The following is a 25830-nucleotide window of genomic DNA, read 5'->3' as shown; positions in this document are numbered from 1 at the left end:
TTGCCAAAAAAGTTCAGACAGCCAGGTCGTGAATGGAGGTGAATTTGGAGGAAGCCACAATCAACCCCCTACAGTATGCTTTCAGAAACTATATCATAATCAGGATTCTCATTTTTCAGGCTTCACAAAAAAAGGATCAATGACAAAATATGTATAAGAAAGTGACAAATTCAGAATGCGAACCCAGGCCCGGGACCCGGGCACTTGGCCCCTGTATCCTCCTGCCGTTGCCCTGAGGGGTTTGTTCTCTGCCGACCACTTGGTTGGGCCAGGTTCCGGCTGTAGCCACGATGCTTCCTGAGAATCCCACCCCTGTGGTGGCTTTGCCCCCACGCATGAGTCTTACTGGACAAATTCCCAGGGGTGCAGTTGCTGGGTCAAAGGGTTCTCCCTTTTTACTTCCAAGGTTCATGGGGCTAGAACGGACCCTGGGCTGGTGGGAGCTCCCCCTCAGCTCCATTGGTCACCCCAACACCAGCCTCCTGCTCTGAGGAAGGAGGCAGGGGGATGCCCTGGGTGACTTCAGATGCCTTCCCTCTTCCAGCCTCTGCACCTGACGGACGGTGCCCAGTGCTACCTGCGACAGGTGTTCGTCATTCTCAGGAATCAGCCTTTGTGGATCAGACACGGGAAACACCAATCTGGAGGATGCATGGAAAGACATCTATTGTCGTGGGAAGTGAGTGACCCGTGGAGACGGGGCGTTCAGAATAGAATTTCCAGTGACCCTACAGCACAGAGATAGGGAAAGACACTGTAAACAGGCCAGGTGGGACCAGGGTGAGGCAGGCCAGGCCTCAGTGCCATATCTCAGAAAGTGTCCCCAGCGACAAAAACACACAGGCGGGGGAGACTCATGGGAAGAGTTTGAAGAAAACTGATCTTTTTATTTGTCCTAATTAGTTCCACGTGCCATTAGAAGGCACTTGGGCACATCACGCATGTCGGAATGCAACTTCTCCGTCTTCTGGTTTTACTGGATGTAGAACCCCACCAGTCGTGCAGTCATACACGCACATCGGGTGACAATGTCCGACTCATTCTATTCTCATTCCTACCCCCAAACCCCTTCCCCTATCTATCTAATCTAAAGGACCTCTATTCTTCCCTAGTGCCGCCCGCCTTATTGTGAATTAGCATCCACCTATCAGAGAAAACATTCGGCCTTTGGTTTGGGGGATTGAATGGGAAAAAAAATCTTTACCACATGTACCTCAGCTAGAGCTGAGGATATATGAAGAACTCAGAAAACATCACACACACACACACACGTGCAAAAAAAAAAAACCACAAATAACCCAATCAATAAATGGGCTAAGGAACTGAACAGAGGCTTCACAGAAGAAGAAATATAATCAATCGATCCACAAATATATGAAAAAGTGTTCAACATCTTTAGCAATCAGAGAAATGCAAATCAAAACCAGGTTGAGATTCCATCTCACTCCAGTCAGAATGGCAATCATCAAGAAAACATGCAACAATAAGTGTTGGTGAGGATGTGGGGAGAAAGGTACACTCATACACTGCTGGTGGGACTGCAAATTGGTGCAGCCAATATGGAAAGCAGTATGGAGATTCCTCAGAAAACCTGGAATGGAACCACCATTTGACCCAGTTATCCCACTCCTCAGTTTAGACTCAGAGGACTTAAAATCAGCATACTACAGTGACGCAGCCGTATTGATATTTATAGCAGCTCAATTCACAATAACTAAACTATGGAGCCAACCTAGGTGCCCTGGAAGAGATGAATGGATAAAGAAAATGTGTTACATACACAATGGAATATTACTCAGTCTTAAAGAAGAATGAAATCATGGCAAATGGATGGGAAATGGATGGAACTGGAGAATATTATGCTAAGAAAAATAAACCAATCCCCCAAACAAACAAAAACCATTCTTTTTTTAAAAAAATGTGGGATGGAGAAAGTGAATTTCAAAATGAATATTTTTTATAGGAAGTGATTTCAAATAGTTTCTATAAATGGATGCATGAAATATTATCATGAGACGTGTGACCATTTCTTCTCCACATTCTTAAAAGCCAGGACATTGGAGTTGCCTGGTTCCCAGAGCCTGCAGGGCCGGGTGCACAGTGGGGTCCAAGGGAGAGACTGAGTGAGTGAATGAATGATCCGCTCCACACCCCAGTGAGACACGGCACCTCCCTGAGACCTGACGCCAGCCGGAAAGCACGGCCACATCCTTTTGGCCAGGATGGGAAGGTCTTGCCCTTCCCAGAGTTGACTACCCTAATCCCTCGCACCAACAACCAGGAGGAGCCAGCCTGGCCTCTTGCCACAGAGCTCGCTGACCCCGGCTCCTCCAGAACCAACCAAGCTGGACACGACCCGGTCTCTGGCCAAGGAGCTGGTACAGACCGAGGTGGTCATGGTGGGATTCCTGATATCCTTGAGAGAAACAAATGCAACTCAAGACTTGGACTGTCCTTCCAAATCCTTTTGATGACTTTGTGTGTCAGGGGAGGGGGACAGGGGACATCTTTCACAGGGAGGTGTCTGCTGACAATCAAAGTGACTGCTATTTACTGAAGGCTTGCCCATGCCAGGCCCTTGCGCATCAGGACCCTTAGCCCCAGCGGACAGCAGAGCCAAGCTTTTGGGCAACTCTGCGAGGCCTCGCGGCCAGCCCAGGAGGAGCAGGGAGGTACCCACCTGCCCGTCCACGGAGGCTGAGGTTTTAACCACAGGGCTCAAAGTGCCTCTGCGTTTTGGAACCAGCAGCCCACCACCCCAAAAGCAAAAGCACCACAGAGAGCTAGCCCCGTGCCCTTCCTGTAACCAGGTGTTGCTGCAAAATGTTTCTCTCCTCACACGGGAATCACTGTCATTATCCCCATTTCACAGGTGAGGCAACTGAGGCCCAGGGAGGTTCATTAGTTCACCTAAGTCAGCTGGGAGCCAGGCAATGGAGACTGTTGGTCACCCTATCCAGAGGACATGCTCTAAGCCAGCTCCAGGGACCCTTAAAGGCAGGAGCTGTGAAGATAGGACAAGACCCACGGTCACGTCGGCCTCTGATCCATAGAATCCAGGGAGTCTCTAAATCTTAGTTATTCTGACATGTAAACTGGGAAGAGTCGAGTTGGCTTCACTTTATGATTCTTAAGGCTCTCTGCCAAGTCACCACTGCCAAGCCCAGGGCTGGCCCCGGGGGGGGCTGCCCAGCAACGGCTAGGTTGCACGGTGTCCCTGTCACTGACCCCAGAGGGGGTGATGTGGGAACGGCAGAGGCAGGAAGGTGCGCTCGCTGGGAAGAATTAATCAGAGCATCTTCCCGAGGCCCAGGGAAGGGAAGCCGATGTCACCCCCGCTCACACCAGCTGCTGTCATCTCCTGTCCCAGGTGCTGAGGTCTGAGGCAGGGCCGCCCAGCTGCCCGGGAGAGGAGGCGTCTGTGACACCCACTCAATCCTGCCTGGAGGGCGGGTGGCAGCCTCAGAGCTGACCTCTGGGCCCTGGAAAGCGCCTCTGACTTCCGCCCTCGTCCTTCTTCCATCATTCATTCTCCTCCCGGACAATAGGAATCCGGATGTAGAGCCCATTAACCCCCAGGATCTCACCGTCCCCTGGAATCCCAAGACGGGGGGCTCTGCCTCTCACCTCTGCTCCATCAGCGAACATGGGCTGCCATCCACAATGCATTCCGCATGTCCCCACCTCCCACGCTGCCTCTCATTCCAGGCCTCCATAAAGGCCATTGTTCGGTCATTCAAGAGACGCAGAGGAAGCCCATGAGGTGAGCATCTGCTCTGGAGCCAGCTTGCTCAAGTTCATGCCAGGAGCTTGGACACTTCCCAACTGCCTGACTTGGGTCCAAGATGCTCGGTGTCTCTGTACCTCGGGGTCCACGTCTGAAAATGGGTTCCCAATAATCCTCACCACAGAGTTTTGCTGTGCAAAACCCCTGGAACAAGGGCTAGCACGTAATAAATGCTCAATAAACAATACTTAGCCTGATGAGCAACAGCATTGTGGACGTTAACGTGGTCATTGATGTCATGCACTTCACGCAAGTACTAACTCCTTTATTATGGCCTTATTCCTGGGCAGCGGGGAGATGAGATCACCTAAGGAGAAAGTCTCACAAGGGGATGAGAATTAAAGTTGAGACTCCAGAAGCTCATATAAACCCAGCTCTCTCTTGCTAGTACCATTGGCCTCCTGCTTGGCCAGGTTTGGGGTCAGCACCAGGGCGACCACACGGGCCCTACCCTACGATTTACATACTTGAGGTTCGGGTCCTATGGTCTGGGATCAGTTGAATGATCTATGTAAGGGGACAAGGGAGCACACCCAGGGGCTTCACTCACATACCATGCCACCACCACCCTGGCCTGGGGTGGGTCCCTGGCCAGCTTCTCCGCCCACCTTCTTCTCCCTGCCCTGCCTAGCAGCCCAGCCTGCCCTGCACCCACAGTGGGGCCTGAACCTACACCGAGAGTCAGGATGGGGCTGTGAATCCTGCCGCATGTCTGAGCAGATCCTGGTGACCACTGTCCCCACCCTAGGCTGGCGGTACCTCAGTGTACCTGGGGAGAGTCTGCACAGAGCTAGACACTCAGCAGGCACAGCCTCCCATCACCGCCACCAGAATCTGTCACCAGTTGGTGCAGAAGCTGTAGTGCCCTGGGGACCGTGGCCCGTGGGAAGCGTGGAGGGCAGGGGGGCAGCCCAGCAGTCACGAGGCAGGGCAAGTCCCCGGGGCACCTGTCCGAGTGTACACATCCCTGGGTCTACCCCGGCTGGAGATGCACAGCCCTGTCTCTGGGCCTGGGAGGAGCCTCCCTTCCTTCGGGATTCTGGTTTCTGTTGGTTCTGGCTGGGTGGAGGCGCCCTCTGGGAACAAGCCCCCAGCCCAGAATGTGCCATTGGGATTCTGCCTAAGAATCAAGTGCTCAGGGTTCTGCATTTAAAACAGGCATCACCTCCTCCTAACTAAATAAATAAATATCTAAATAATAAGTAAAATCTTTCCAGTAAGTTCCCACTCTGGTTTTTCTTTGATTGGAACAAATTGACTTATAACCCCAGGGAGAGTCGAGAGGGTCCAGGGAAGAAGACAGCTCCTGCGTGTGCGTGTGCGTGTGCGTGTGTCGCGAGTGCTACCTCTCCCCTGCTCTCTGCACCAAGCCCTACATTTTCATTTTTTGCACGGAACCCTGCAAATGATGGAGCAGGTCCTGTACCTCGTAGCGACCCGCTTCGACCTGAGACTTTCTAAAGAGCATTTCTGTCTCTTCATTCATGTTCCTTTCAGGTAGCAACAAGGTGGGGAGAGAAAAGTAAAATAAGAGAAATGAACAAGGAAGGAAGGAAGGCAAGCCCATCCCACCACCCACACGCTCCCGCACATCCAGGGCTGGGACACTGAGAACAGCGCCCGAGCACGTCATCTTATCTCTGAGAGCCTCAGTTTGCCCCTCTGGGAAGTGGGTGCAAAGACTCAGCCTCCCTCTCAGGAGCCTCAGAGGGTCGGCTAGGATAGTGCTCAACTTCATGCTGTCCCCAGTGTATCCAATAAGGGACATTTCTATTAAAGGAACCTGGAGATGTGATAATAATAATGGAGAGGAGAAGGAAGAGAAGATGTGTTCTCACTGGCTTTCCATGTAAGTCCTACGACCAGATCAAAATTGCTTTCTCTCCAGACGTGATTTATCAATTGGTTCTTCTGCTAGGGACGATGTGAAGCCTTTGCTGTTTTTCTTTCATACTTTTTTTTTTTTTTAATTGCGGTTGGTATCCTCCAGGTACTTCCTGTCCTGGGCAGCCTCTGTTGCCCCAGAGCTTTCCGGCCGGCCCCAGCTAGTCTCGGTGCTTCTGTCCTAGACTGTGCCAGTCAAACCCTGGCTCCTAATAACAGCGATCTCCACAAGCCCACAAGATGCACCCGGATCTTGGAGAGGCGATTGGCTGTGGGTTTCCTTTCTTTCTTTCTTCTTCTTCTTTTTTTTTTTTTTTGGTACAATGCCAATAGCAACCCAAGGTATGATGGGAATATACCTGATTTTTTGAATAAAGGCAGGAGATGGACACCAGAGTCAGACACTGACCTCCTGTTTGTGCTAAGAAATTAGCTCAGCGGATCCTTCCTATAGCTGCAGTAAAATAAACTGCCACTCAGTTTCAATGACAGTAATTTCTCAGCTAGGAATGAATTTTTCATGGTCACTGGACATTTGTCTGATCAGAGGATCAGAAAATTTAAGGTTTTGTTTTCCCTTAAATTCCAATTCTTCTTCTTTTCTGCACAACTCAGAATGAGCTACACCCACATAATTAATACACACACACACACACACACACACACAGAGGCATACACACGCGCACACATACACACACATATCCAGTGGCCAAAGGGCTGGATTCTCATTCACTACTGGTTGAAGTGCATATTGGTTCAGTTTGGCAGGTCAAGTAATATGGCCGAGTAATTACCACCAGTGGATTAGACGAATTACCAAGAGAAGAATCTGGTACAGTAGTTGTCTTGGTCCTTAACAATGTCCAGACCCATGAATCCAACATTTCTTCCTGCAGAAATTTCACTTAAGCAAATAATCAGAAATAGAGGAGAAGAGGATTGCAAAACACAGTGCTTATTGGGATATTAAATCTAAGAGTGAAGAATACGAAATAAGTGAACCATGAACCTCAGGATCACACTAAGTCAGAGCTCTGGTTATCTCTTGCTAAATTCAAAATATTCCAAAATGTAGTGACTTCAAATAGCCTCGATTCTGTATTTTATTTGTGAATCTGCTGCGTTCGGGGTTGGATGGAGATGCCTTCTTCTGGTTCAGATGGGCTGATTGACAGTTGGGGCTAGATCAGCCTGAAGCTGGGATCTATCTCCCTCCGTGGCATTTCCACCAGGGTAGACCTCGGTATCTGACTTCCTCAATGGTTCAAGTCTCTAACATTGATGTTGCAAGAGAAAGGAATCAGAGCACACCACTTTCCTCACATTTGAGCCACGAGGTAAGCACAGCATTACTTCTGCTCTTTCTGATCAATCCAAGTCACAGACCAATCAATATGCCTTGACATAAAGCACGGGCCATGACGCACCTCTTGATGGGCAATGCGTCTAGGACTGTGCAGCCAGCTTTAACGCCTTCAGTCAGCTTTGCTGTCTCCTTATGATGCAATGTCACGGCATCATTAACGAGCATGTCAAGGAAGAGGTTTTTTAAAGGTATGGTTAAAAAGTTTGTGCCAGATTGAGGTTAAAAAAAAAACAAAAACCTAGGACCAAAAAGTTATAGATAGTCTAACCCAAGCACCCAAATACCACATCTGGTTGCTAGAAACATCAGTTGCTTTGTTTTCTTCTTTATATTTTCCATGTTTTCTAAGATTTCTCACAGGCCATGTGCAGCTCATAAACATGCTGTTTGGTTCCTCATGACTTTTAAAAAATTTTTTTACTTGTTTTAATTAGTTAGACATGGCAGTAGAATGCATTTTTGCACTTTGATATATCATACATAGATGGGCTACAATTTCTCATTTTTCTGAGTGTACATGTTGCAGAATCATATTGGTGATGCAGTCACATACATACAGTAATATTGTCTGTTTCATTCTACTATCTTTTCTAACTCCACATTCCCTCCCCTTCCCTCTCATCACTTTCCTCTACCTATTCTAAGGTAATACTGTTCTTCCCTAGTGTCCCCTGCCTTATTGTGATTTAGCATTCGTATATTAGAGAAAACATTTGGCCTTTGGTTTTGTGGGGTTGGCTTATTTTGCTTAGCATGATATTCTCCAACTCCAACCATTTACTGGCAAATGCCATAATTTTACTATTATTTAAAGCTGAGTAATATTCCATTGAGTATATATTCCACATTTTCTTTATCCATTCATCTATTGACGGACACCTAGGCTGGTTCCATAGTCTAGCTATTGTGAATTGAGCTGCTATAAACCTTGACGAGGCTGCATCACTGTGGTATGCTGATTTTAAGTCCTTTGGTATGAACCAAGGAGTGGGATTCCCTGTGGCTTTTAAGCTCAAAAAAGCTCATGTTCAAGCCCCTTCTCCCAGCTTCTGTGAAGGACTCTGGCACCCTCAGCACCCAGTGGCAGAAGCAGCGCTGACCCCTTTTGAGGGGAGGAGACTCCCCAGCCTCCCTGGCCTCCAGCTGGACTGCCTTTTACGCCTGTGACCCCTGCTCACCCCCTCTGGGTATTTGAGTTTGTAGTCCCCCTCACCCACACGGAAAACCAAAAAGCAGCCATGATGACTTCATAAGCAGATCCTAGGCAAAGCCCCGTGAGATGCTTTGGGGACAGAAGTGTGGGGCCTGAGATGTAAAGCACCCCCGCACCCGTTCCCCTTTCCCCTTTTACCCCAGGGGCTCACTGAGTTGCTTAGCTCCTCAACCTCGCTGAGGCTGGCTTTGAACTCGCCATCCTCCTGCCTCGGCCTCCTGAGCCACTGGGATGACAGGTGTGCGCCACTGCAGCTGGCAAGATCTGGAACTTTTTGAGCACCACCCACATGACATCACCAGTGGATTATTCCACAGCTGACCTCCTGACGGGTGGCGATCAGAACAGAGGCACACTAAAACTGTCACCTGAAATCACCCTCAGGCTACGTGTGTCCAAGGTGCGTGTGAAACATGAGCCAATTTCGTATCTATGTTTAGGTCCCATCCCCAAGATATCTCATTATGTGGATGCAAATACCCCCAAACCTGAGAAAATCCCAAATCCAATCACTCTTGGTCCCTAGCATTTCAGATTAGGGATCCTCAAACTCGACAGAGTACCAACTTCACCATCTCTGCTCTTTACACAAATCACCTCGGCCACGATTTACTTAATACTTTACCTTAAATTGATTTCAACCCAAGTTTGCTCTATATGAGACCTTTTCAGAATTCACCATTACCCATAATTCACTTGGGGTAACCCCACCTACGCGCGCGCGCGTGCGCTCACACACACACACACACACACACACACACACAGATGGGCTGGGCTGACCCATGAGAGCCATCGTTGAATTCCCAGGAATTTTGATATGGGCTATTAAAAATTAAATTCTACCAATGGATGGCACCTGGAGTCAACCATGGGGGGATGATTTATACCCTGCAAATCTGCAAACGCAACGAACTGCTCTCCTCCCTCCTGGAGAGCTTGTTATCACACATCCCCCCGCAGACCGCATCTCCGTGTCATTAGGAAATACGTCTAATGTGTATAGATAATATGTGATGTCCCTGTGCTTCCTCTCCTACGCTCTGGTGCCACCTTAGCTGCAAGGCTCAGCTGACCCAGGAGGAGGACACAGGACCTCAGCACTCCCTGGCCCGATAATGAATGTATGAGGGGACTTGAGGTCCGGAGGCTGGAGGTGACTTTACAGAGGCCGTCGGATGAGCTCAAAGCCAAGCCCAGCTTCTTGACATTTCTCTGTCCGATGCCGCCTCCCTCTGTGGGTGGTGTCCAGTCCCATTTCTGAAGCTTAGTGTCCACAAATGGATAGAACGAGAGGGAGGAAAGAGAGGGGAGGAGCGGGGTGGGGGGGAGCTGGCAGGTGGGGGGGGCTAAAAGGGCCATTAGAAATTCACACAATTAATTAGACAATGCCAGGGACCCAGCCGTGTGGATAACCCATTGATAGGGGTTAACCCAGACCCCTTGTGGGTTACCGCAAGCAAAGCATCCATGATCCACTCCCCCCACCCCCGTACCCGCCCCAAACCTGCTTAAATATTTGATGCAAAATTAAAGCCCATTCCAACTTTGATGAGCCAAGTCTGCTAGAGCTGGGTGCCCACCCCTCCCCACCACCATTTCCCAAGGAGCCCCCAGCCTGCAAAGCCTCGGCCTCCATCAAGCCGAGTGCATTAGGACAATTAGCACCAGCCCACTGGCGCCAATTAGCAACCAATAGTGTCTATATTATGGAGAGGGGCGGCGGGGGCGCCTGTGTCTCCAGCCGCCCTTCACACTCAATTACATTAAGTGGAGGCTCTGAACTGCGGTCGGGTGGACAGTTCTGGCGTAATTGTGTCTTCTCCATTGCTGCAGGCCATCTTCTCCCGGCTCCCTGATCCCCAGACTGACTCCTCTGCTTGTCCACTTACATCAATACAGACTCCTGCAAAGGGGAAGGTGGGGGGGGCGGCCGGGGAGGCCCCCCCCCACCGCATGCAGAGATGCAGGAAGAAAGTGGCCGAGCTCAGGCGCGGTGGGTCCTTGGCTCATCCATTCATTCGCAGAGGGGCCTTGGGAAGCTTCCAATGGGCAGGGTTCTGTGCAATATGAAACCCTGAGCCGGAGGGGAACAGTTGGGGCTTTGCGGGCGCACGGGCTCTGTCACACGTGCTCAGCCACATTCGGCTCAGAAAACCAGGGTGTGCCATCGAGCTTCATGGACGCCAAAATGGGATGCCCATCACTGTCACCTGTCACGAAATGTCATGTTTTTTTGATTTCCCTGCAACCATTGAAAAACGTAAAATCCACTCCAAGTGATTCAAAAAGTGCCATCGAGCCAGATTTGGCCCAGGACTGCCATTCACTGACCCCCGCCCCATTCTAAGAAGTCATCCAGGGTGGGGACAGGGCTCTGGCGGAGGAGAGAGCACTGATCTGTTTTATGGGGCAGCCCAGGACTTCCTGGCGGGGTCACCATCTCGGCAGAGTAAGAAAAAGCCACCGAGGATGGTGGCTGAGGTTTGGAGCCCAAGCAACCAGGACAGATTCCAGACCCCGGAGATGGAGATGGCAGCCAGAGGGCTGGGCTCGGGGCAGGGGTGAGAGGGGATGATAGTGCCCAGAAGAGCTTTTGTTACTTATTTAACTGGGCAGTTAGTGCATTCCCTGGATTCCACTTCATCCTTCCATACACATTCCGTGAGCTCCATTTCACCTGCATCTCAACCCATTTCACGGATGTGGAAGTTGAGTCTTAAAGGAGCAACATATTTATCCAAGCTCACTGGCTGGTCAACGGCGGACAAAGGTCTTGTCCACTCAGGAGCCTGCAGTGATCGTAAAACCCACTCTGCTCTAGAAATCTTATTTGAAGCCAGAATCGAAAACACCCAGGAGAAGCCTTCCTGGGCTCAAGTTTTGGGGTTTGGCTTTAGTTTCCACATCAACTCAGAAGTGCCTTCCTCCCTCCTCTGCCTCAATCAGCCTCTCGTCTTTCTGGCTTTCCCTGGTTTCTTCTTCGTGCGACATTCGTTAGCGTCGTGATCCCAGGGCCTCGAGCCTGGAGACCTGGGCACGGGAGGTCCCAGGGCCTTGGGAGAGAGTTAATTCTCTGTGCAATTACGGGCAATTATTCATGTCTCCACGCGGGGTTCTTACTTTAAGTGCTTGGCAATCACTTACAGGCTAATCCTAGGTGGAGGCCACAGGCCTCGTCAAGTTGAAGGTGGACGCTAAAGTTGCTGGCAGATTTGGGGCAGGTGCCTGCTGCAAACGCGTCCACCCCTTGCCCACCTCCAGCAGGTCCCTCTCCTGACACCCAGTGACGTGGCTCCCGGCTCTGGCTTCAGCGGGAGGCTGATAGACCCCACTCCCCCTGAGCGCGCCCGGCCAGGTGGAGAGATGGCCAAATCCTAGCAAAATAGCCCTTGCCCTCGAAGGGCAGGCAGTCCAACAAGGGGGCACGTGACTCAAACAGGAGACTACAACCAGCTTCTAACAACTGCACAGATGGCACCGTGCCAAAGGTGGCCACTAGTCACTGTCCCCGTGACATCCATTCTGTGCCAGGCACCCGGGAGCCCCATGGCGGACGGATGCACAGCTTCTGCCTGCACAGAAATTCCACCTAGAAAAGCCCGAGCAGCCAGTGGGCCAAGGAGATGGCCGTGTCCTTCCAGAAAGAGGACTTGGGGTCTTGAAGGGCATCCTTCTTTTGCCAGCCGCTTGCTGAGCTCATTTGATGTGGCAGCCATTGTCCCCAGCGCTGGGCTGAGCTGGAGAGCGGGGGTCAGCAGGGAGCCGCCCATTCCTAGGACATGGATTCCCCAGAAGGAACTGCGGACACTGCAAACTGGCTAGAACTGGTCCACGGGGCCTCCACCATCGCAGAGTATCTTCTGTGGTTTGAGAACAGAGTGGGAGACGGGAAGTGGAGGGAGGTTGGCTGGTCTTTCTGGAAGACTGTCGCCTCCATACCTAGAAATCATTATATTCCCTCCTGGTGTCCATGAGAGGTCTAGCTCTCCAGAGCTCAGCCTCTCATCTGTGTGGGTAGGGAGATAATAATCCCTACCCCCAAAGGGCCATTTGGATGCAAAAAGAAAATGACAAAGACATATAACAAGAAGTGAGGTTTGTTGAGCACCTACTACACACCAGGCACTCTCCTGTGCTCCTGGAACTCCGTCACTGATCTTCTCCCAGCCGCCTTAGCAGGCAGCGGCACTGGATGAAGAAGCTGAGGCGTCGCATGGTAAGCAATTCGCCAAGGTACTCGCTCACCAAGCAAGCCAGCACAGGAACCCCAGCCTGATGCCCGGATCCTACAAAAAACATCCACATTTTTACAAAGTCCTGTTGCATAGACTGCTCGTGATTTGGTTGCTTTGGTTGCTCGGGTTACTGGAAATCTTCTAGACCTGCCCCAGCCAAGCCCCTCGGGGGGCCCCAGTCTCCTCCCTGTTAAGTCCTGGTTGAACTCGTCTCCTCTGCCCTGTATTTTAGTTATTCAAAGACCAGGCATTTGCCATCTTCCCTTTATTCCATAATGCTCAACCTGACCTCTGTCCTTCCGGGTCTCTCTTCTGCTTGCTCGGCTTCCTGTCCAGATGCAGACTTAGCACACCCACGGGCTCGGCCTGCTCACGTCTGTTCAGTTTGTCACCAGCACACACGGACATCCCATGCATATATCCTCTCTGCACCAAAGGGCTCTGCTTGCTGAGCACACGTGCACACCCACGGTGCACGTTTCCATGACCTTCCATGCTTGCAGTGTGTGCTAGGCCTGCACACACCTGTAGTACACACAAGCACATACATGACATACTGACAGGCACTGAATGTTTGCTATGCACCAGGCACCACGCAAGGGCTTTTCCGTGAATAATCTCCTCTGGTTCTCATAGCAACAACAAAGGAGGTACAACTATTTTCTCCGTTTTACAAGTAAGGAACTAAGGCTCAGAGAGGTTAAGTACCTTGTCCAAGGGTACACAGCTAATAAGAACTGAGACATGAAATAAGATCCTCTAACCCAGAGGTCAGCAAATAAGAGCTCAGGGGCCATAGAGGGCCAATTTCTTGTTTGCGCCCATAAAGAATAACGATAGCCCTTTCATTTATCCATTACCTACCAGGGCTGGGTGGTGGGGCCAGACCACAAGGCTCACAAAGCTGAGCTTGTTCACTGCCGGCCAGTTCACTGCCCTAGTAGTTTTCGTTCCAGTGTGCTCAGAGGCAATTTTAATTTCAAATATGTTTAAGTTTAAGGGTGGGGGAGCTGCTCTAGTCCAGCTCTCTTTTGTTTTATAGATGAGAAGACTGAGCCCCAAGAAGCTCGAGGTCAAACAGCAAGGTCAGCAAGGTACTGAGCATGGGTGTCCCACCTAGTACTTCCTGGGCTCTGGCCCACCCAGAGAGTGCCTTTAATTCCCACCCTCCCCTGCTGAGGGCTCACATGTAACGCGTGTGTGCACAGGGGCCCACATGTGAGCCCGGGTGTCCGCGGTCAGCCCATGGGAAATACGGTCCTCGGGCTGCAGACTCAGCTCACGAATCCACATGGTTCTGCCCAAGCCAGATGGCTTAGGGAGGACTGGAAAGAGGTGCAGATGATGGGCAGGTGGCCGGTTGGTAGCCCCACATCTGCCTCAGCCTGCTCAGCCCCTGGTCATCTCGTCTGCAAATAAAGGGAATCGCAGGGCCCAGTGACACACACCTGTCATCCCTGCAGCTCAGGAGGCTGAGGCAGGAGGATCGCGAGTTCAAAGCCAGCCTCAGCAAATTAGTGAGGCCCTAAGCAACTTAATGAAACCCTGTCTATCAATTAAAAAGGCAGGGGGCTGGGGCTGTGGCACCCCTGGGACCTTAACTAATTAATTAGATTAATAAAAGGGATCAATTACTGCTTCACCTCTTTTTACATAAGTAAACTTACTTACATGTAAAATCCACATCAATGCTCTTCCTGGAAAGCCAATAACTCTTTCTGAAAATATAAAAGTTAATAAAAATAAATGTGATGAATAAAGAAGAAGAGGAGGAGGAGAAGGGGGAGGGGGAGGGGANGGGGAGGGGAGGGAGAGGGAGGGGAGGAGGGGGAGAAGAAAGAAAGAGAGAGAGAGAGAAGACAATCTTCAAGATGACAGCAAATATTTATAAGTCATAGATCTGCTAAGGACCTGTATCTAGAATATATAAAGCACTCTTAGAGTCAACAATAAAAGCCAACCTAGGAATCTCCATTCTGCTTTCCATATTGGCTGCACCAGTTTGCAGTTCCACCAGCAGTGGATGGATGTGCCTTTTCCCCACATCCTCGCCAACACTTATTGTTCATATGCATAATAGCTGCCATTCTGACTGGAGTGAGATGAAATCTTAGAGTGGTTTTGATTTGCATTTCTCTAATTACTAGAGATGTTGAACATTTTTTCATATATTTGTTGATTGATTGTATATCCTCTTCTGAGAAGTGTCTGTTCATTTCCTTGGTTCGTTTATCGATTGGGTTATTTGGTTTTTGGGGTTTTTTTTGTTTTTGTTTTTGTTTTTTTTTGTGTTAAGGTTTTTTGAGTTCTTCATAGATCCTAGAGATGAGTGCTCTATCTGATGTGTATGTGGTATGTCTATGTAGGCTCTCTCTTCACCTCACTGATTGTTTCTTTTGCTGAGAAGAAGCTCTTTAGTTTGAATCCATCCCATTTATTGATTCTTGATTTTATTTCTTGTTCTATGGGGGTCTTGTTAAGGAAGTTGGGGCCTAATCTGACATGACGGAGAGTTGGGCCTTTTTCTTCTATTTGGTACAAGGTCTCTGGTTTAATTCCTAGGTCCTTGATCCACTTTGAGCTGAATTTTGTGCATGGTGAGAGAGAGGGCTTAATTTCATTTTGTTGCATATGGATTTCCAGTTTTCCCAGCACCATCTGTTGAAGAGGCTATCTTTTCTCCAATGTAGGTTTTTGGTACTTTTGTCTATTATGAGATAGCTTTATTCATGTGAGTTTGTCTCCTGTGTCCTCAATTCTGTACCACTGGTCTACAAGTCTACTTTGGTGCCAATACCATGCTGTTTTTGTTACTGTGGCTCTTCAGTATAGTTTAAGGTCTGGTATAGTGATGCCATCTGCTTCACTCTTCCTGCTAAGGATTGCTTTGGCTATTCTGGGTCTCTTATTTTTCCAGATGAACTTCATGATTTCTTTTTCTATTTCTATGAGCAATGTCATTGGGATTTCTTATTTTTATTGGAATTGCATTGAATCTGTGTACTGCTTTTGGTAGTATGGTCAAATACTCGCTGTGTCAGAGCCTTTACCTCTGGTTCCTTAGCTCTTCGGAGCCCATCTCAAAACCCAAAAGGACCAGCCCCACTTTTGAAACTATTGCAAACAGCAGTAGCCTCTTGCTCCCTGTCTGTGTCCCCCTCAGTCTGATACTAAGAGGACAATCAAGTTAAAGATTGAAAAGTAAAAAAATTAGACCACGTCCCTCCTCTGCTCCAAACCCTCCCCTGCTCCCATCTCACCCAGAGTCAGAGCTGAATTCTGACCACGGCCCTCAGGCCCATGTGCTCTGGTCCTGCTCCATCTCTGACTCTAGGTTCCATGCTCAACTTTTGCTGATCCATCTGAGCCCATGGGCTACCTGGCGGCACCTTCCTAAGCTCTGTTTCTACCTCGCCACACTCTGGGATTTTGCACATGCTGTTCCCTGTGCCTGAATGCTCTTCCCGGTCTCCACCCCAGTCCTGGCCTCACACCTTTCCTATTGTCTATCTGCACAGCCCACATCACAAGCACGATGGGGACTTGCATATTTGTTGGTGATCTTTTCCTCCAAGACGACAGCGCCAGGAAGTCAGGGATCTCACCTGTCTTCTGAATCCTACAGCAGCATCTGGCATAAAGTAGGTGCTGAAAAGATTCACAAAATGAATGAGTGAAAGGCGAGGTGATCGGAAGCGATGATGCTTCTATTTCCCTGGAATCCCAGTGGTCTCTAACTCCAACCTGGTGAGACAGAGGGATCCAACAATTAGAGGTAGGCATCAGGTATCTGTCCCATATCTGTCACTACCAGGTGGTAGGACAGTCAACAAATCACTCTACTCCTCGCTAAGATCACAGTTGCTTTATTTGGCGGTCGTGGCTGACACTGGCTGCCCAGATCCGTCAGGGACAGGCAGGAGGACATCGTGTGTATTTTATTGGGTTCTGCACAACGTTGCTGATGATAGCAATCACACACAGCAAGAATAAACAGAGTTTGAGCACTGAGCACAGACCAGGGCTTGCTCTGAGCACTTTCCATGTTTTAAGGCATTTCATTCTCCAATTTCAGTTGGTAGGAGGCAGATCTGGGGTTTGAATTTAATCTCCCTGTGGCCAATCCCTGGGAAGTTCTATCATGACCCTATTTTATGTGAAAAAAAATTATAGCAAAAGAATAAACAATGGGCCATACACCAGCAGCTAGGGAGGCTGAGGCAGGAGGATCAAGCATTCAAAGCCAGCCTCAACCACTCAGTAGACCCTGCCTCAAAATAAAATACAGAATAGGACTAGGGAGGTGGCTCAGTGGTTAAGCACCCCTGGGTTCAATCCCCAGTACCTCCCCGCCCCACCACACACACAAAAATAAGCAGCAGACTGAATGTTCAAAGCCAGGTTTTTCCCATGTATGGTGTGACCAGAATGAGGGGGAGGAGAAAGGGAGTTTGTGTTTTTACGAGTGCTCACATGCACCGGGCCCTGTTGTGGATGCTTCAGATGACATTGCTTCATTTCAATTTCAGAGCCAACCGGTTCAGAGGAGGCCTGGAGAAGTTCGCTTGCTTGGCCAAGGTCACACTCCTCTATTTCTACTTCTGGAAAAGTGATCGGGCACGTCTCCCTCCCCCAGGGCCTCTGAGAAAACCCTGTTGGACCAAGATGTCCCCGTTGGACAAGGTCTTGGCCAAACTTTCCTCCCTGGGGCCTAGGAGATGGAGCTGGTGGGCAGAGATGCCCCAGTTCAATCCGGCTGAACTCCTCTCCTCTGCAAGGGCTCAGAGCTCAAGGGCAAAACACTAGCCAACTCGGGAAGCCGGGGCAAGCACACAGATAATTAAGATTGAAAGCAAGACAAGGACCCCGAGCACTGCCTTCTTTCCCTCTGGAGACCCGGAGAGCCCCACGTTCCACTGTGGACACCCCCCTCCCCGAAAGGCATCCTCAGGATTCCCCGATGCACAAAAGTAAGACTTGTCCCCATTGAAGAGGGACCCCCAGGAGCCAGCCGTGAAGGAGCCAACCACACAGTAAAAATCCAACATCACGCAAGCCACATCTTCCTTATGCCCCGTGGTCTCGATGACTCTGGGGTCCACGTTATTTTTATGTCCATCTGGAAGAAAGTCTGTCATGGGAACTGGCTGAGCTGAGGAAAGGGCTCATGGGCCTGTCCTGTCGCCGAGTGGCTTATTCATCATCCTTGAGACAAGTTCCCATTTCTTCCTTCTTTTGTTAAAGTGCAAGACTTATTCCCAACCCTCTATTCCACAGGCTACCTATATAAGCACGATTTTGCAAGATTTTCCCAGCATTCCCTGCAGCTTCGTGGCTCCATTCTGGCCAAGGATATATAAACAGACAGCTCTAGAAAAGCATCCTGGAAGAGCATTTTTTTTCTTCTTCATGAAAATGGGGATGGATGTGGCTAGTGGAGGCCCTTTGGAATCTTCCCTCTCCATCTAACCTAGAAAGGAGATGTGATACGTCGATCACAGCAGCTCTATTGGGACCATGAGGTATTCAACATGAAGTGAACCAAGCCAAGAATATCACGAAGGCCTATGTGAACCGTTACATTAACTTCATCCTCTGTCTTCTTCGGAGATTATTGCTGTGTAAGAAAAACATGCCATTGTCTATTTAATGTGTAAAGAGTTGGATTTTATGTTCCTCGGAGCCAACTGTAATTCTTAATGTAAGTGTCTACTATGAGCAAGACAGGCACAGGCACTTCCCCTCAGGGAGCTCCTAATGTGAAAAGGTAGAACAAAGAAGAAACAGTGAGAATAGGCACCACGTACCTATAGTCTGCTGCCACTGTCCAGAGAAATTGAGGAAGAACATTTTCTGCCCAAATCATGCTTCCAAGACTCTTCTCATGCTTTTCCCCAAGACCTGGGCTGCAAGAGGGCTCCTGTAGCTGAAGCCACACACCTCTGTTCCAATGTGCCCAGCCTTGGTGGCCTGGACTCCACACACGATGAAGGCATCTGGGGACCTTGTTAGCTTGCTAGCCCTGAGATCCACAGATCCACCAGAACCACCTTGCTTGATGTTTTTTTCCTCCTGCCTGACTTAATGCCAATCAACCTCTCCTGTCTCCACTGGGCTGAGTCCCCTGCCGATCCCTGGCACTCACGGCCTCCCACAGAAGAACATAAGCTGGTTCTCGTCATACCGTGTGCCCAGGGCCTGGCCCCTGTGAGGAAAAAGAGATTTAGCAGATGATGAAATCCCCACCATAGCTCCGGGGGGGTCAGCATGATTCTCAGTTCTGTTTTACAGATGAGGAAACCGAGGCTCAGCACGGAAAAGACACTCACCTGAGGTCACCAGCTGGGATTTGAGGGCAGACAGGCCGTCTCCAGACGACACCTCTAGAACTTCATCTCCAGATGTCGGGTGACATGACACCTGGACTTTTCAACTTTTCAGATTTTAGGTATGAAAAGGAATAGGGGCCCTGCTGTGAGCTAAAGGTGCTTATTTCCACTCTGCAGAGTGCACAGTAGACTCTGCCCAAACACCAGGGCTCCTTGTGACTCTACCCATTGCTCCTTGTCACTCTTCATAGGAACCACCCCTCAAGCTGCTCGGGGAGGGTCCCCAGGGACAGGGAAAGATGCAGGGAGACTCACTTTTTTCAGAGCAAGAGTCAACGGCAGAATTATGCAGATTATTAAAAAAAAAATCCTTCCGAGATGATTCCAGGCAGATTTCCCTTACAGAGCCAAGCCCTCCTCCTTGTCTCACAAGTTCATTTGCTGATGCAGTCACTCAGCAAACACTTCCCAAGTCTCTGATGCCCCCGGACTGTGACAGGCACCAGGGTCCGGTCAGTGAACAAGCCTGATGCCCTCTGGGCCCTTCTGAATCCTAAGCCGGGGAGACAGGGGATACTGCAAGCTCTGGAAGAAGCACCCCACCGAGAGGATGTCCATCTAATCTCTGTTACCTGTGAACCTCACGAAGTCTCCACAGATGTGATCAAGGACCTTGGAGCGCAGAGGTGGTTCTAGATCATTCCATGTGGCCCCAACAGGTTCCTGACGAGAGGGATGCAGAGGCAGAGAAGAAGGTGCCAGAGAGATTCGAATCCTTCAGGACTGAAGGGGTGGGTGAGCCCAGTGGGCGGCCATCAGAGGCCAGAGGAGGCCAGGAGCAGATTGTCCCCTAGGGCCCTCCCCAGGGAGCACGGGTCTGGCCCAGGGATGCTGACTCCAGGCTGTCCCCCGGCAGACCTGGGACAAAATAAATATCTGTTGTTTTAAGCCACCGAGTGTTTGGTGGTTCCTGACAGTAGCCAAGGAAACCAAATACTGGTGGTTTGGAGAAATCTGAATTGCCCATGGGTGGCTGGGGCCCTCCTGCCGTGGACTGTCCAGGGACCAGGAAAGGCCTGGCTTCCGGGCTCCACTCTCCTTCTCTCCTCTCCGCACAGACTCAAGGTCGCCCTGGAGCCCGGGGCTTCTGCCTGCTTCCTGTGGCAGCCGGTGACTTCCGGGCCCATTAGAGGCTTCCCCTCCAGCTGGGCCCCTGCTTTCCCCACACCTGCTGAGGGAAACACGTGTGGCCACCGTGTCCCGGTGGACCACCGTCTCAGGCCACTTCATTGTTCCTGAGTTGGCGATTATTCTGCAGAAATGACCCCATTTGGAAATGTTTGGGGGAGACTGAGCACAGCCCTCCGGGGGGGACTGGGGGGAGGATATCAGTGACCACGGCTACCGTGGCTCAAGTGCCTGTTTTATGCTCCAGCTGTGTCCTCACTGCTCCAGATGTGGCCTGAGCACCGGTGACACGGGGGACTGTGAAATACGGCACCTCCTACTCCACGTCTGCCAGTCAGAACCTGCCAGGTCCCCAGGTGAGCCACACGCCTGTCCAGAGCTTTCCCAGACGGGGTAAGGCTGGGGACCCCTGCCCCCGTTTGATTGATCAAAGCCATTGATAGTTCTACCAAAGCCAGCCCGTCCTTGGTGTCCTGGTCACTGGTGGTCTTAGCGATGTCCCTGGGTGGAGGGAAGTCCAGCCCTCCCAGGTGGGCTTCGGGTGTGGAGGCCATGGGGATGCACCGTGCAGACCCCTGACTACAGGAAGTGAAGCTGCCCGGGACCCCAGCGCTGCCCCCTGACACCCATTACTGTGTTTGCTCAGGAGGGGACACCTGTCCCACAGGCTGGCCCCAGTCAGGGACTGTAAACAGCAGGGCACCAAGACAGGTTTGTTCCCGGCACACATGGGACTTTGTCAACGGCTGACTTCGGATCAAGGGTCCCCTCTGGCCCCCACGCTGAGCGTCCTGGGTATTAATGGTGGTCTAGGCTACTTCCACCCGACGACCTCCACCTCCCCTTCACTCTGGGTCACACTTGCACCACGGCCTGATGTCCCCTCCCCAGCCTTCCCCGGCTCCCTTCCGATGTCCTGCCGTAAGTATTTCTCTTAATAAAACATCCGTGCATTTAATCCTGCCTCGGCACAGACACAGGGAGCCCGAGAGCAGCCCCGGCGCCCCTCGGCCCTCCAAGGCCAGGTGGGAAACTCAGCCTGCAGGGGCTGCCAGCAGGCGTCCCCACAGACAGCCCTCATGTCCCTGCAAGGGTCCTGAGGTCAGAGGATGGCTCTGCTTTTGGACTCCTCAGGCTTCCCAAGTTTCCTGCAGGAACTTGGGGGGTGAGGAAAGCACCCCCAGATTCTCTTTCCACCCCAGTCCGTGCCCCAACCCGAGGCCTCCTCCTAGGTCTCATCTCCACACTCCGACTCCAACCATGTCCCCCACCCCCTTCACCACCATCCCTTAGGTCCAAGACCAGGGACATCAGTGTCCACTAGGAGGGCAGATTTGGAGCGGGTGGGGTTCCACACGGACCCTGGCACATTAGTGTATGGGACTCAGGATTCTAGGTGCTCAGAGCAGAGTCTGCCCTTCGTCCCCAGGAACCAAGAGGGCAGAAGAAGAGACCCCCACGTCCAGCCGTCCCCATCCTCTGTCCATGGGCCCAGCACACTCAAAACCGAATGAATCCAAACAGAACTATGTGACCTCTGCCTTGATCCCCAGACTTAGGGAAATTAAGGACAAAGGAGCAGGCGGGTGGCTTTGTCCAAACTCTTCTCACTTCTACAAGAGCCAAGTGCTCACCCAACAGATACGCTTGCATGGAAAGATGTCACCATTATTGGTCATGAGGGAACTGAAGTTGGCTTCAACTTTGATTTCCTCGTGACTTTAACCACCAGACACCTGCAAGGAAGGCTAAAATTGGAAAAGAAATTGAAGAGAAAAGAAGCTGGTAAACTATAGCCGGCAAGGTCACGGAGCAAGAAGAATTTCCACACACGGCTGCAGGAATGCAGAGTGACATGCGGCCACTTCAGGAAGCATCTGGCCATTTCTTATGTAGAAGGTACTCTTCTCCTTCCACCCTTCCACGCTATTCCAAGATGTTAACCCAACAGAAAGGGAACCTACGTCCACCAGAAGACCCATACAGTGACGGTCACAAAGGCAACATCCAAAATCGACGAAAACTGGAAACAGCCCAAACGTCCGTCCACTCCTGAACAGGTAGACGCAGTGTGGAACTGCCATACAGTGGAATATTACAGCAGCAAGGAGCAAAATACTCCCACACATAACAATGTGGGTGGATCTCAAAAGTGTTACAAAAGCTGCAAGAAGCAGGGGACATAAGGCCACACCATAGTGATTCTGTTCACATGGAATTCTGGGAAACTCTATAGGAATAGAATTATAGGAATAGAAATAGAAATCTATAGGAATAGAAATCAGATCAGTGGTTGCCAAGGGATGGAGTGGGAGAAGAAGCAAGAAGGAAATTTTCACGTTTTGTGTCTTGGTGGTGGTGGTGGTGGTTAGGTGACCATAAATATTCCTCAGAACATATTGATCTATACATTGAAAAAGGGCACATTTCACTGGGCATATTTTATACTCAGTAAACCTGATTGAAACACACACACACACACACACACACACACACACGCTTTCTCCTGTGTTCTCAACTCTCTACCTAATTCACCCTTTCAACCCTCATAGCCACCCTGTGAGGTCCTTGCTACTCTTATCTCCATGTTCACAAATGAGGAAACTGAGACACAGAGAGGTTGAGTTACCAGCCAAAGGTCACCCAGCTAACAAGTGACACAAACCCAAGAAACGCAGGTCCGGACCCCACTCTCTGAACCATTGCACCCCATTTTGTGAGCAGGGGGACACAGATGACAGATTCTTCGCTACGTTCAGCACTGGGGTCAGAGAGTTTAGAAGGGAGAGAAGGAAATAGGATTTTAGAAAACTCCTTGTTCCAGCCCTCCAGAGGCTGAATCCCCCACAGTTCCTGCTCCAATTCTTCTGGCTGATTCTTCAATGCCAGCCAGCTCCCTCCGGGGCCCTAACTAAGAAGCCAGCAAGATTCTGCGAGAGAAAATGACTGCTTCCTGAAAGCACTCGGTGGATTTCCCCGACACGTCTTGTTGGCGCTCACAATGCCCGTGACAGCTTCTCCTGAAATATCTTCCAGGTGAGCTCCCCGGCCGCCCCGCCAGCCTTGCCTCTGACTGCCCCCCGTTCCCACGTGGCTGAGGCTGCCTGTTGACAAGGCCTCTCACTCTTGGAGGCCCAGAGCTGACCTCACCCCACTTTGCGAGATCAAATGCAGAAGAAGGTGCTTACGGAGGGTCACTGGGTGGTGTTAAAAGCCGATTTCTCCTCCTCATAGTGGGAAGGTGCTGACCGGAGGGGAAGCATTAAGAAGCTGTGTTCTCCCAGGTGCTGTTTCCACGTGGTGGGCCTCAGCAGGGTGCTCAGCAGCAGGCAAGCTTCAGCGGGGGCTGCCCCCCGGGCTCTGGGCCTGACGCACAGGAGAACCGAGTCTGGCTGCACACCCCGGAGTTTCGTGAAGGATCACAAATGTCCATGCAGAAACGCTTCTCTGCTCGGCTGGAAGGATTTGCCAGACTCCACGCAAACACTCCCCCAGGAAGCAGAAGCAACGCAGGGTCCCTCAGAAACAGCGAGAGTAAGAACATGTGCCCAACAGGAAAAGTGATCAGCTGCTGGCTGCTGCCCAGGGGGTGTGTCCTGTAAGTCTGTTAGCACAGGGGTGAGCCCAGGGGTGCCAGGGAGTTAGGAATCAGAGTTTCAATGCCATTTTGCACTTGTCTATTCTAGAACTCTTTTCTTACTCTTATAGCAAACTGGTTTTGTTGTGAGGATCACCTCTGATTGAGTGGCTGTGACTACCCTAGGTTAAGAAGGATTCTGAGGCCCATGTAGACTCGGAGAGTGTTGTGATCCATGAGTGATGTCTGCCACAGCAAGCCAGAGAGGCAGACCATGAGTCTACCATCCCTGCTCTATGCAAAAAGGAACAGGACCCAAGGAAAATGAATCGAACACAGATGCCATCTGATTTACTAAAACTCACAAGATCCTTTGGAAACTGCACTTAGGAAGCACAGCTCTAGCTGCCGACTTTGGCCCCATCCAGAACATTCACGAATATCTGCCAAACACAAGGCCTGTAGCTTTATTTTATATAAAGATGTCACTACGGGGCTCGATGATCCCACTACCCTGGCCATACTGATTGGTTGAAGCAAGGGTTGCAAACTACTTACCTGTTATTGTAAATAACATTTTATTGAACCACAGCAACATGAATTTGTTTATATGTTATATATATATAATTTTGAGGGGTTTTTGTAGTTGTTGTTGTTTATTTCTGTTTTATTTTGCTTTTTTTTTTTTTTTGTAGGGGCGAGGATGGAGCCCAGGGCCTCACGCATGCTAGGTACGCGCCCTAACACTGAGCCACACCCCAACCTTCTGTGATTTACTTGATGCCCCGGGGATGGAGTTCAGTAGTTGGTATACAGTCCACCACGCCTGACATGTTTCCTACCTGGTCCTGCTCATAAAAGTTAACTGACCCTTGGATAAATTGTTGCCATTCAACCAAAAAGCAAAAGGGCTTCATGATAGGAGTCAGCCATGAATGAGGCACCTTGGAGACAGTCTCTCTACTATAAAGACACATCCTCTTGCCTGGTGACAAAGGACGCCAATCGCCAGTCTCATGATGTCTCTGCTCCTCCTCCTCTCCTCCTCCCCCTCCCCTCCCCATCCCCATCCCCACCCCCTCCCCATCCCCCTCCCCTCCTCCCCATCCCCCTCCTCCCTCCTCTCTGGGAAATGCTGGGGGAAATGGAGACAGACGGTGGATACAGAATAGAAACAAATTACTGTCCCATTTTCCACAAGGCTTTCTCTGTATCCAACTCTTGGAAACATTGGGATATAAGTGAATCTGTGAATGCCCCATTCCAGTGCTTCCACATGTCCTGTATTTCTCTAAAATAGACCCTCATTGATCACCTGCAGGTCAGGAGGGTGGAGACTCCACTTTCCACACCACCTCCAGGAGCACCTGCCTGGTCCAATGCCCTTAGCATGAGGCCTGCGCAGGAGTCCTAAGGAAAGCGGATCCCGATAGATTAGTGATGTCTGTCATGGGAGAAGGAATGAGAGATGACAATGTGGACTACATATTTGATCTCTTGGCTCTTCCTTACAACATAAAAAGAGTCCATCTACTCTGTGACTTATCACCACTTTCTTTCATCTTCCTCGGAAGTTAGAGTTGGAAATATATCATCTCTCCTTGATGACGCATGCTCATGTGATCTTCCTCCTGAGGGCTTCAGATATACTTTCCATTTTCTCAGTCAAATGATGCACAGGCTGCTCATCTTATTTCCCAAACCTCTTAGCAGCAGGCACCATACCAGGTACACAGTTCTCATTTAATGGATCCTGGAAGCCTCTAATTTGGAGACTGAAGCTGTGGCCTTCCCACTTAAAAGTCTGATTCAGCATTTACTCATCCAGCTTTGTGGAATCCCTTTCCTTTAGCTCATCTAAAACCCTCCTAGGACTACTCCAGCCCCCTGATGCTTTTGCAGATGCAAAGGATATTCTATGCCCTGCAAGACCACCTGGTTTGGCCGGGGGCTACTTGACTGCAGAGTCCCTAAGTTTCAGGGAGAAATGACAAGCCACAAGCAGCTCAGTGTTATGGCTGGGATCTGGAATGTTCCTCAAAAGCGCACAAGTTGAAAGCATGGTCCCCAATGCAGCAGGGTTCAGAGGCAGGGCTTTTAGGCAATGACTGGATCACTAGGGCTTCAACCTCATCCTAAGCTAGAGTCGTGATGCTGGTGATTTCATTTATAGCATATTATTATAATTGACCTATATTACTAGTATTGCTATTAATCTCTTACTGTGTCTAATTCATAAATTACATTTTAT

This window comes from Marmota marmota, unplaced genomic scaffold, assembly GCF_001458135.2.
Source record: "Marmota marmota marmota unplaced genomic scaffold, marMar, whole genome shotgun sequence".
NCBI lineage: Eukaryota > Metazoa > Chordata > Mammalia > Rodentia > Sciuridae > Marmota > Marmota marmota.
Note: the sequence above shows the minus strand (reverse complement) of the source record.